The sequence below is a fragment of the Macrobrachium nipponense genome, chromosome 19, assembly GCF_015104395.2.
Source record: "Macrobrachium nipponense isolate FS-2020 chromosome 19, ASM1510439v2, whole genome shotgun sequence".
In the NCBI taxonomy this organism is placed as follows: domain Eukaryota; kingdom Metazoa; phylum Arthropoda; class Malacostraca; order Decapoda; family Palaemonidae; genus Macrobrachium; species Macrobrachium nipponense.
This window is the reverse complement of record NC_061088.1, coordinates 80,781,553-80,793,845: the sequence shown is the minus strand read 5'-3', so window position 1 is coordinate 80,793,845 and position 12,293 is coordinate 80,781,553. Positions and strand designations below refer to the sequence as shown.

Here is a 12,293-nt window from a genome sequence, read left to right as displayed (position 1 = left end):
TATTTTTCCTTCGTGGCAAAAAACCTTTATTTATACATAGCATCACGTTTTATATACTTCGTGATCAAGTTATTCATGTATATATATATATATATTATATATATATATATATATATATATATATATATATATATATATTATATTTATAAAATCCAATTACATTAAACACGTTTCAAAATTTGAAGTCAATCCATTCAGTAATGAGAAAGAAATGGCCATTCTATCACTAGTCAGGATTTTGACAGGACATCAGTGCAAAGTCCTTTCGATAAGAAATAGGATTTCCGTAGTAGTACACTTCTAATGCCACGTTGATGATCCTCGGTGGGTCCTGCTTTGGAACCTTTGTGAGTTCATGCAGGCAGTCCACTAATACGGGAGAGGCAGGAAATTCCCCGGGTTCTTCCCACATTCCCCCAAAATCATTCCCCCTACCCCTTTACCCTGCCCTACCCCTCCTTAAAGATGCACACTCCGACTCCGTTAGGTGTTGTTGCCGAACGGAGAGTTCTCTCGCTCGGGAGTGGTGTTACTCCTACTCCTCGCTTGCGTGCAGTGACGCAAGGTGCTGAACTTGGTCAGTCAGTCAGTCGGTGGTTCAGTGAGGCTGTTGCTGGGAACTAGTTCCCTATTGATTTTACCCTCTGTCCTGCTTTCGTGAGGAGTAATGAATGGTTTTTCAGCATCCATGCAGCTCCAGCGTCGATCATCGATTCTGTTTCGTGTCTCGGTGCTATTTCAGCGAGATATTTGGATAAGGACGTAAGGTGGATCGTGTGTGATTATTACTATTATTATTATTATCCAGAAGATGAATCCATTTCATACGCAACAAGTCCACCAAAGGGGCCATTGACTTGATATTCTTGAAGCTTCCAAAGAATAGTATGGTGTTCGTTAGGAAGGTATAAGAGGAGGAAAATGGAAACACAGAGAGAAAGAAGAGATGTCAGTCTGCGATTAATGCTATGCAGTGTGTGGTGTTTGAAGAAAGAAACATAATCCACTGGTTACCGTTTTCGAAAATCAAAGACCGAGATTTGGATAAGGACGCAAGACCTTGGAGAGTGAGCTTTGAAAATATAATTAATGTTATGCGAGTTCTTTTACAGAAAAGATAATCTAATGAGTTACAGTTTTCGAGAACTAAAGACTGAAATTGAAATGACGTTTAAACCATCAATGAAAACGTCTTTGGTGATTGTATAGATATCTGGCGTCACACTGAAATTATTGACGCATCGAATAAACTGACGGTACTCTGTATAGGAGTGGCTTCTGCTATACAGAATGACGAAGGACGCTTGTATATCAGTGGTGATAGGAAGCGTCTACCAGAGCTTCTATTCACATCCGCAGATAAGACAGTACAGTAAAGAATCGTTGGTACATTTAGTTACTGCTGTTGTTATATTGTGTTTTCACAAAGCAGATCGTCTGTGAAGAAAGAGGTGTGTGTTGTTAGCATAGATTTTGAACATTGGTTGTGTGTTCGAAGAATAAGCATTGACATTATTCACAATATAATACGAACTGCTAATACAACTCGGTTGTGACTCATACGCTTTTCAAGTTTACATTTCCTGTTATTAATGTATAGTTGCTATTCGTTGCCTGCTGCAGCTGGTCCTTTATTTTGATTGTTTTCTCTCTCTCTCCCTTCCCCCCCACCTCTCTCTCTCTCTCTCTCTCTCTCGCCGAACCTCCATACATACAGGTGTGACTCATACCCCCGGCCCCACCCCAGGTAAAAGCTCTTATGTTTTCATGAAGGAGTCATTATTAATTCTGTGGCTGACACGTGATTCATGCTCCAAGACCATGGGTGATCATTCCCTTGGAGACGCGACACAGGTTAGTGTGACTTACAATTGTAATTTGACCTTGAACTAACAGACGGCGTTATCTTATTTTTCTCTTCATTGTCACCACTTTTATCTCTGTTTTTCCTTTCGAGGCAAAGACAGGAGATAAATACGCCGCCAAAGTTAAGCGCATATAATTACTTTCTCTCTCTCTCTCTCTCTCGCTCTCTCTCTCTCTCTCTCTCTCTCTCTCTCTCTCTCTCTCATCTGGAAGATAGGCCGTAAATACATCTCGAGTTTTAATTGCCTTTGGGAATGGTACGTTGAGAGAAGTGTGGGTCTATATATGTATGTATGTATACACACACACATACACACACACACACACGTTCCCCTCGTATGTAAGTTATCCCCAAGATACAGTGAATTCTATGCGAATCGATATTTATGGCTTCAAACTTGAGAATACATATGAAAAATTACGTGTATGACGTTACATGTATATATATATAATATATATATATATATATATATATATATATATATATATATATATGTGTGTGTGTGTGTGTGTGTGTATGTATGTATGTATGTGTATATATACAAAGATAGATCAGTGAAGTAATTCAACAGGTATTTCCAGAAAATTGATGTCTTCGACACTTCGTTCCAGTGATTTGGAGCCATTAATGCTGCTCACTTTTGTTTTCGTCACTGCTGGATTACGGCAAGATTTCATTGATGTTTAGTAAGCTTGTCTAGCTCTATTCAAAAGCAGCCCATTAGAAGGACTAGAGGAGCAGTAACATATTATTCCCGAACCTGCTAAGCGATTTTTAGTTTCACTATACGAGAAATAATTCAGTCTAATTGTTAGCAACCTTCCATTTTGCGTGTAGATGCATGCTATCTGAATTTTATGTCTATGCAAAGCGCTTGGATTTCTGACTATCATTTTCCTGTCGTATTCGCTTATTTAATGAAGTCACGTATAATTCTACTGGGGTTTTTTTTTATAATGACAGAGCCAATAATGCCCTGGAGCTTTCAATAGCTCACTGGAAAGAGAATTATTGTGTCTCTGTCATTATCAAAAGGACAAAGGAGTAGTAAATTATTGCATCGGGACATTACTGGCTAAATATTTAAATTAAGATCATTACCTGAAATGTGGAACTTTTTACTGCAATAGCGTGATGGTACAGGCATGAAAATGCACTGACTACAAATTACTCGATGTAAATAAAGAACTGAATTTACTATTGAGCACAATTTCATTTACCAGTATCATAGCAACTGACTGCCGGGGTTGTTGGAGAGTGGGTGGGGGTTAGTGCAGTAGGCAATACTTAAGGTTCTTCTCAACGTCACTTCGGCTTATAGCCGCAACCTCTTTCATTCCTTTTACCGTAATTCCTTTCATATTCCCTTTCTTCCGTCTTGCTATCCACCCTCTCCTAACAATTGTTTCATAGTGCAACTGCTTTGAGGTTTTCCTCCTGTTACAACTTTCTAACCTTTCTACTACCAATTTCAGCGCCTCAGTGGCGTGATCGGTATGGTCTTGGCCTGCCACCTCGAGTCTGATTCTCAGGCATTCCACTGTGGGGTTAGAGATGTGTATTTCTGGGGATAGGAGTTCACTCTCGACGTGGTTCGGAAGTTACGTAAACCCGTTGGTCCCGTTGCTGAATAGCCACTGGTTCCATGCAACGTAAAAATACCATACAAACAAACAAACAAACAATACTATCAATTTCCCTTTCAGCGCTGAATAACCTCGCAGGTCCCAGCGCTGGTCCTCTGGCCTAAATTCCATATTCCATTCCCTTCCACTAGCAACGGAAGAGGGACAGGTAAAGCAAACGATAGGAGAGAGTCGCTGCTAATAGCAACAACGAAGGAACACCAAGGCGTCTGGGTCGGGCGGGTCCTTACCTTCCAGACAAAGGACCTGGGGGGGTGAGGGGGGGGGAGACCAGGGGTATTTGGGTATTTCCCCAAATGTCTTAACCCGACGGCATGACGAGTAAATGTCGTTGTTAGGGCTCGTGTGTGTATGATTATATCACTCACACGGACGTTCACTGATACGAATAGGATATATTCAAACCTGAAATATGTTTTCGTTGTTTCTTCACGCGCCTTTAAAGTAATTCTGACATTGCACTCACACAACATACACACACACACTCACAAAAACGCACACACATACACACACACACACACCCAGAAACTGAGGTCACGCACACACACACATCCAGAATTTGAGGTCACACACACACGCGCACACACAGAATTTGAGGTCACACACGCACACACACACAGAATTTGAGGTGACTGACTCCTGCTACTTCTGCCTAATTTTAGGTTTGAAGGGGACAATGACGCGATAAGTTTCGTTACGACTGAATGTAAAAGATTGGCCCCCCTGGTTCATCGAGAACCTTCACAAGGAATTTAATGAAGAAAATATATACAAAAGTACCTATAAACGACTTGCTTGAATATTTAGTTGAATTTTTAGATAATTATGATTTACCTTTGTCCACTCATGACATTTTAGAACTGGTTTAAATCTGCATTTGTGATTCGGTTTTTACTTTTCACGACAAAGTTTATACATAGAAATTAGGTATGGCAATGGGAAATCGTCTTTCGCGTGTTTGAAGTAATTTATACATGGAATTTTTTTAAACAAGATTTTTACCTAATATATTACCTTATGGTGTTCTGGGGTTTAGATATGTAGATGATATTTTTTGCATATGGCCTCTAACCGAAAATGTAAATGCATTTCTTTTCAAACTGAGAAATTTGGTATCTTCCATTAATTTCACTTATGAAGAAGAACGTGATGGTTGTCTTTCATTTTTAGATGTAAATGTTCACAATATTTTAAATGGCTTCAAATACTCAGTGTATAGGAAACCTGCAAATGTAAATTCATACATTCGCTATTATTCTAACCATAGCAATCAAGTCAAGAGGGCTACTTTTTCCTCCATGTTTTTATTAGCCCTACGTGTCTGCAGCCCAGAATTTCTTCAGGAAGAGTTTGATCATATTTTTAACATATCGGAAAAATTAAAATACCCTAAATATTTTGTTGAATGTTCTTTACAAAAAGCAAAAAAAAAAAAATACTTTTTATTCTGTAACTACGAGAATAGCTTTTAATAATGCTTGTTTTACTGTATAATGATCTCTTACGGAGGATTCCAAGTTTTTGCAAGAATTTTAATATTAATTTTGTTTTTAAATTTTCAAATACATTAAAAACATACTAATAAGGAATTCTCCCAAAGTTCCTTAGGGCTGCATTTGCGGGGATCCTTGCATGAACTGCTAGTGTTTTTATATCGGGTAATTTAGGAAGGGACTGGACACCCGAATTAAACAACATAAATATAGTGTGAGAACGGGACAAATGTTGAATGCTTTTTTTTACACATTAATAATTTTAATCGCATGATGCATTGGGAGGGGACAAAAGTTGTTTTATATTGTAATAATATGACTCGTAGAAATATTATTGAATCTACTTTTAAGTATCACGGTGACTTAATGAATGTAAGCCAGGGTATATACAAACTAGATCCATTTGTTGTTAACGATCCATTTGTTGTTAATTGTTGTAAGGTAGTTTCTTTTTAATCACCTGTTGAGCTGTTCTATACATGCTGTACTGGTTTTAACCGGCTTTGAATACTTGTTTCGATTTTTCTCAGCTTTCATGTTTACTTTGTTAGATGTTTTCTGTGTTTTAGCATTAAACCTCGAAAATGTGTTGAAATGACACGAAAGCGCTCAGTACTCCTTTTATTTTTCCTGTGGCCTTGGCTAAATGTATGTATGTATAGTATGTGTGTGTGTATATATATATATATATATATATATATATATATATATATATATATATATATATATATATAATATATAATATGTGTGCGCACAACCGCACATGCTCATGGCATGTTGCTCCGGAATCCTTCATTCTGCTCAATGCGAGTTCATTCACGACTGTGTTGATTGATTGATGTCAAAAACTGTCATTTTGATTTCTGGTTGTCATTGCCTAGATCCTGGTGGCTGGAGTTCTAGAGGGTGACTCCGAGCAAGTTGAAAAAATTCTCAAGATGGACGTCGATCTGCAAGTGTTGACAGTGGCCAATGAAGGTGCTAAACTCCCATTGCTAGGCTTAGCGGCCTATTTAGGCCATCACCACTTAGTGGCTCCATTGGTGTCTGCCGGTGTTGATGCAAATGCCAGAGACAGCTTGGGCCTTACCCCGCTCATCCATGCAGCCAGGGAAGGCCATGGGAAAGTCCTTAGAGAGCTTGTAAAGGCTGGAGCTGATGTCAACGCCACTGCATCGGAAAAGGAAATGCGTAAGTAAACTAAAAAGCCAATAAGGATTTTGTGAAAACATTGCTATTATAAATGTATTTTTTATCTTTAGCTATAGTATGCTTTCGCCATGAAATCAAGATTGTTGCTGATGCAGATGATGTTTCCCTATATATGCACTGATGCCATGAGGTTGCTGAATCTCGCGAAGGAGTTTTAGCTAAAATTAGTTCTGGGTGCAAATTATTACGGATGAATTTGAACCCTAACAGAAATAAAGTGTAATTGTAAGTACGTTTAAAACAGTAGACTCCCCCAACAAAGATCTTTTCATTGACAGTGTTTCTTTAACAATAAAAAAAAATTGTTCAAATTTCTAGGCATCGTTCTTGGTTGCAAATTCATTTTGAGACACATAATGGGCATGCTGCAGTTTTGTTGCGCAAAATGACTAAAGTAGATTCACATCAGCCGTGCATTTGATGTCTAGGCCAGACTCTTATGACGCTCCTGATAGGCTGTTGATAAACCAAGCACAGGGCTGGTAACTCTCAGTCTACCTCGAGAGTTCACATAGGCAGGATGTATGTTCCACCTCTCCTGAGGGATTCCTTAGAAAGACGTATCTCTCCGGAGAGGTGGAACATAGATCCTACCCATGTGAACTCTTGAGAGAGATTTAGATTTGGCTTATCAACAGCCAATCAAGAGCGTCATAAGGGACTGGCCTAGACATCAAATGCACGGCTGATGTGAATCTACTATACCGAGTCTTGATGATTTCTGTATGTCTATCTTGTGCTCTAAACTCAGACAAGGAAACTCAAACGCAAACTGCTTGAGACATAGGCATGGGTCAGTGGTTCAGCCTAGGGCTTAAGACAATGGCACTTGGGTTGATAACCGTTATAAGGTTAATGATGACTTCAGTGGCACTAACACTGACATAAGTATTCCCGCCAGCTTAGCAAAATATATAGCGAGTAACCCAACAATGTGCGTGTTTGCAAAGTACAAACAACTATTGACTTGCAGAACCCTGAGGAGATTTGTACTTTGACAGGGAATTCTGTTCTCCATACCTGCACCATGAAGTCGGACGAGGAGTCGGTGTCATTCCTGCTGAGGCAAAAAGGAGTGAATGTCAGCCTCCAAGATGATTATGGCTACACCCCTCTGCATGTGGCTGCCGTCGTTAACAAAGTCTGCATCATCGATCTCCTGGTGGATGCTGGAGCTGATCCGAACCTGCGGACAGTGCACGGCTGTACTCCTCTGCACATCGCCAGCATGAGCGGATCCCTGGATGCTGTCAAAAGGCTCCTGGAACTAAAATTTGACATGTACGCCGTGGATAACGAAGGGCGCACCGCCTGCGACCTCGCTGATGAACGGGGAATAAGCGAAGTCTACTGGTTCTTCATCAAAAAGGCTGGGCAGATTGAAAAAACTATTCTAACTCCTCCTCAAAAGGTTAGTGCTGTTAGTAATTCAGGATTTTATTATTTCATCCTATGTTTCCTGCCAGTGCCATAACATATTATGTATACATATACATACATACATACATACATACATACATACATACATACATACATACATACATACATACATACATATATATATATATATGAAATATATAAAATTCTCATTAACCTCAACATCTGTGGGATTCCAATTCTAGTCTGAACAGAGCTACGCAGTAGAGGAGTGGATTCTTGACTGGGCTACTAGCGGACATAATGACACGCTGCCCATGCTGCAGTACAACCATCCCAGCCAGGTCGATTCCTACTACCAGGACAAAAGGGGATACACCGTCCTTCACATGGCAGCCGAGAAGGGCAACAGGGACATGTTGCAGCTCCTCTTGGAAAGATGCGTCATCTACGCAGGGGTCGTCGATCGGAAAAATCGTACGGCAGCGGACGTGGCGAGGGGACGCGGATTCTATCATCTGGCCGAATACATCGAGAGTTTCCTCAGCCATCCGCAGGTAGCTGGAGTTTCCGGGTGATGATGCTCTGTGATATTAACGGAGAGTTATTTGTTCGATTTCCCATTATCTTTCAGCCACTTCACGAAGTGCCCTTAATGAGTCTGTATTGAATTGGAATTGTTAAAAATGCGAATTCACATTGTTACACAGTGTTAGCATTCTGAAAGAACGATCTATTAGTTTCCAATTTTTCAAATGCTATCTGATGAATGTTTTGGATGTAATTGAAAAGTCGTGAAATTCAGACTATTACATTTTCTCAAAAAAATAATAATAAATAAATAAATAAAAATGGCTATATAAATAAATAAATGAAATTAATTAATTTCCAGACAAAAGAAGAAAAAGAATCACTTTACCAGGAACTGCTGGAATTGATCGGCCAAGGAGACGGAGTCAAAAAGGCATCTGCCTTGCTATCGAGTGGAGCGCCAGTCGAGCCCTTTGGCCAGCATTCCCATCACGCCCTTGTGTGGCCATAACCGCCAACCGAAGAAGGATCCTCTCGCTGCTCCTAGCGGCCGGGGCGCCGATCACGACCGTCTTCCAGGGACTGAACTTGCTGCAGATCGCATGGATCTCGCCGCAAATCTCCACTTACACCCGGATGATCATTACCAGAGTAGGTTGCTTCCGTCATGTTCAGAACGAAGTAGAAAGGTTTGAGATTTTCAGTTCGGTTCCTCTCTCTCATACGTGTGTCTTTCTCAAGAGCTTCAGACGTTTTCTTGCGTTTGCATATAGCACCCAAACTTCACTTGCATAAATTGGAGATGGCTCAACAAGTCATTCATGGATCCCCGCTTCAGTTTCCTCAGACCAAACAAATGTCTCCCCAATCTTTCTCTTGCAGCCTTCCCCTTCAATCTTCTTCACTTCACCTGTGCAAACAACGCCCCAACCAGCATCTTATAATTCCTTCACCATACCCCATTCTCTTAATTCCCTTTCGTACATCATCAAGAGTCGCTTATGCAAGCTTTCTTAACCTTACAATAACCCTTTCCGTTCTTTGCCATTCAGCTCTCCCCCCCCCCCTCCCCTCCTCTATTCTCCACATTCAACATAACTTCAAAATACTCATTCCATTGACCCAGGACTGCATTCACGATAGACATCTCTCCATTCATTATTATCAGATCCTTTTGTTCATTAATCTTTTTCTTGGCATTTGTTTCCTTGTGGAACAAATTTAATTTCATTTTCACTAAAGGTTTCTTGTTCAATCTTTTAACTTCCCTTATCTAGCCTATCCATTTTCCAGCATGCTTCTACATGATCTCATAGGAAACTGCATCTCAAAAAATGTAGATTTTTACTTTACTAAACCTTCTTTTTTCCCCGATCTCACCACTGTTTTTATTCAATCCACCTAGCCTCCCATACCCACAAAATACTCTTTGCTGTCCTATGACGCCATCGTGGAATTTGATAGACTCACCCACTCCTTACATTTGTACATAACACAGTTTTCATGTTTTTTGCCACACGAATTCGTCTCACCTCTTTCTTATCCAACTCCCTTGTTTTATTTATATCTACAACCATTTTTCTCCATTTCTTCAACTTATTCCTATCCGAACTTGGGCCTCAACCAAAAAATTATTATATATACTTCCAGCCCCTCCTCCTCTCATCACATCCATCAACCTGCTCTTCCATCTTCTCTTTCCTAACACAGGCTCAGCCAAGCATAAACATAGCTTGGACTATTGTGTTGCTTGTTCTTTGGAGACACTCCCTCTTCTTCTTCTTCTTCTTCTTCTTCTTCTACAAGCTTGTCCCTATTTTGGGTCGCTGTAATGGTTCTTCAACACATTCTTCCATCTCCCTTGGTCCAGTGCATCCTCCTCGCTCAATCCCATCACCCTCATTTCTCTCCTCACACAGTCAATCCATCGCAATTTTGGTCTACCCAACCTTCTCCCACCTGGTAATCTCATCTCCATCATCTTCCTTATCGGATGGTCTTCATCTCGTCTCTTTATATATCCATACCATCTCAGTCTACTTCCCCTGTTAGGGGAAAATTGCTTAATAGTGAAAAGAAATACATATATAGACAAGGTATCTAGAAAGCCTTGTAACACTTTGGGAAATGTATTGACAATGCAAAAAATTAAGATATAGTACAGCATATATGTGCGTGCGTTTCGTATGACAATGGTAATATAATTTATATGATATAAATATGTAATTTTTTTATATATTAATTATGGTAATATTCTTTATATCTGCTATACTCTTTTCAGACAGTGGCTCATGTGCTTGAAGAGGAGCTGAGCAGGGTAGACGAGAGCAAAACTGAATTGCGAGCTGGAATGAACCATATAATGGATAAAGTCAAAAGTGACACTCCTTGGATAGCTCGATGGCCTGATGATGATACTGGAAAATCTGAATTTTTACAGAAGGCTTCCCTCTGCAATGGCATTGCTGAACAGAGTCGTGTTTCTACACATTCATCTGACTATCTGACCCACCTTATGGTTCAGGCTGTCCAATCAAACTGTAGTCTAACTGTAGGCTTTCTTCACCAAGCAGGAGGCATTCCTTTTGCTGTAGATGCTTGTAGTGGAATGTCTCCATTCTCGATGGCAATAACATGCCATCACTGGGGTATTGTTCGTCAGCTTGCTAAAGGAAGCGCGTGTCTTTACATTCCTGACAGCAAAGGACATTACCCTAGGGATTTTCTATCGATATATTACATGAGAGAGCTGGAAAAGGTAAGATCCATGTTGTAGAACTGAAGTTCACTTAATAGAATGTCTGATATACTTAGAAACTGCAAAAACTCTGTTACTGTTGCATAAGGAACTCTAAAACTCTGTTACAGTTGCATAAGGAACTCTATTTATTCTTTATTTCAGGAGGTGTTTGATAGAGAAGCAAGGGATATTGAAGATGAACTTGAAAAAGCAAAAGACCAGACCACAAAGGACAAGTTTAATAGAATTCAAGAATTACACTCGAGCCTCTTCAACATTTATGTACAGAATGGTCAAGACAGGGCAAGTATTCATGTCACTGAAGACTTGATGGCAGAGACTTTGCTGCTAGCATCACAACAGGGACTTTCGCAATTAATTCATCTTTCACTAGAAGTTACTCAGCTAGATGTGAATCTCCAGGTGGAAAAACTCATGGGTACAACAGCACTCCATCAGGCAGCTGCTTTTGGACATTCCGATTTGTGCACCTTACTCAAAACCAGGGGTGCCAACGTAGACGTCAAAGACCACTTCCTACACACACCTGCTCATCTTGCTGCTATGTTTGGGCATGAAACGGCATATAAGCAGCTAATCAAGTTTATGAAAAACCCTGATTCAGGAAATTTATCCAACAACACTCCTAAATCCGTCAGAAATAACTTTTTTGTGCTGCTTGATCAATATGGGGTCCTAGAGGAATTTCTGGAAGTGGGCGATGATGTGTTCACGTGCAGTGACCCAGCTGAAGCAGAGGAAAAGAAGCTGGACCAGATGCCACTATCTTACATAGTTCAGCAAAGTCAGCATTTGTGTGTGAATTTCAGCGAGGGCGAGGCAGCGGAGGTTAAAGCCGTGGTAACTGCCGAGCTGGAGAAGGTAAAAGACAAAATTTCTCAGGTGAACCCTCTTTTTACTGGAAATTTAGAATTACTCGGTAGTGCTGCTGATAAGACACGTCTTCATGCTCCAGATGAGTTTGATTTTAATTTTTGTGTGGACATGGAAGAAAATCTGACTTTGCATGTGGTTGATATTAAAGAGAAAAAGGAAGCTCTTCTTAAAGGTCACTCAAAATACTTGAAAGTTTCTTCTCAAGATCAAACGGTGAAAGCATTGCTACAAAAGTCCAACTGGAAGGATGAGTTTTTTAGAGCTGTAGCTGTATCTCTGGAAGGTCACGTCTTCTCAGACAGCCGCCTCAGCTTGGTGCCACCCGGTGTAACTAGAACCCAAGTTGGAGTCGGCATCTCGCTGTCATGGCAAGGATTACAGTACCCTCTTTTGTTAATTGGTATTGACCTGGTTCCAGTGTTGAAAGCCTCTTGGCCAGAAAATTTAAACAAGCCGTATTTAACTCCCCTCTCCGTCTCTCACGTTTATATCTCCAGCATTGGTGATGGGGAATGGAGGCTTTCATTTGC

At 40.3% G+C, this 12,293-nt stretch overlaps 1 pseudogene; it reads left to right on the top strand.

Annotated features, from left to right (window-relative positions):
• Positions 1–522: 522 nt before the first annotated feature.
• LOC135218557 (serine/threonine-protein phosphatase 6 regulatory ankyrin repeat subunit C-like) overlaps positions 523–12,293 on the top strand; it is a 12,981-nt pseudogene continuing 1,210 nt past the window's right edge.